General features: G+C 39.0%; 1 non-coding gene across 1 annotated transcript; it reads right to left on the reverse strand.

Annotated features, from left to right (window-relative positions):
* Positions 1 to 397: 397 nt before the first annotated feature.
* On the reverse strand, positions 398 to 479 carry trnas-aga (transfer RNA serine (anticodon AGA)). The gene has a single exon. It is a non-coding gene; the product is annotated as a tRNA-Ser (tRNA).
* Positions 480 to 1,180: the final 701 nt, after the last annotated feature.

The raw sequence follows: 1,180 nt of genomic DNA on the forward strand, positions 1-1,180 counted from the left end.
TTTATGGACATGAAGTCTGCCAATAAAGATTGAATTGAATTGAATTGAATTGAATTGAATTGAATAACATTTACATTCTCATGTACCACTATTATTGTTGTCTCATCAGATAAAATGACAAAAAAAATCCCTCAGAATTTTAAACTACAGCATCCATCTGCGTGTCCGCATGTGCAAACGATTCAAAGTTCCGAGTTTTATATGTGATGTGCGATTTGTTAAAGTGCGGTGGTTATGAGAATCACTGTGTGGCGGGGCGCTGCATTTCATTAAGCGCGTGTTCTGAACGCGACACGTCGTATTCAAATGGGTTGATTTTCGTGAAAATTCTCCGCTTTTGTGCCACGGCATGAGGTAATACACGTCGAAGATATCTTTGTTGAAATGAAAAAGATGACGTTGTCGGCAGGATTCGAACCTGCGCGGGGAGACCCCAATGGATTTCTAGTCCATCGCCTTAACCACTCGGCCACGACAACTCGTACATCCCAATCACACAGACGTCAACTCATAACAAAATTTCCGTTATACTACTAGTTACACAAATAAAGCATGTTTTGAAGAGTATCTATAAGGCACTGGAAGCTGGAACAAGCAGGGAAACAAGAGCCAATCTTAACTCAGTTTACCGCTTTATACTCGCCTTAATATAACCTCATCGGCTTTTTAAATCTATTTAATCGTGCCAAATAAATAGATTTGCTGAATATTTTCTCTATGTAGTTATTAGAGTATCCTCTCCCCTTTTATTAATACCAAGTGTTTGTATTTGTTCAGTTCTTACGACTTAATATATTAGCACTGCACGTATATAAACTATTGCAATCTCTGAAAGTATGCATCAGCTGAAATCCTCCACACATGCATATGAGCTCATTGTCCAGTTTACAGCTCGTCGTAACGTGTAGTTTTACATTAGGTGCATTACTTTCGATTATTTTGTTGCCGTTTATCTCCCATCTTAACAAAACCTAAAGGGCGGCACTGAGCCATGGAGATGCAGAAAAACAGATGGCCTCAGTTATGTTCGGTTAAAATTAAAATGTGCGCTTATTTCTATAAACTAAACAAAAACAGAAGTGTGACTTTTAACATGAGACTAATTTGGAGTAATTGTCATTTCGGTCATTGTTGCCACTGAGCTGGAAGCAGTGACATCACGTGACTCCCGTAGCGAGGG

The sequence above is a fragment of the Mchenga conophoros genome, linkage group LG4 (assembly GCF_057382185.1).
Source record: "Mchenga conophoros isolate Kocher_MC1m ecotype Shallow Benthic linkage group LG4, M_conophoros_male_GT1.1, whole genome shotgun sequence".
Taxonomy (NCBI): Eukaryota; Metazoa; Chordata; class Actinopteri; order Cichliformes; family Cichlidae; genus Mchenga; species Mchenga conophoros.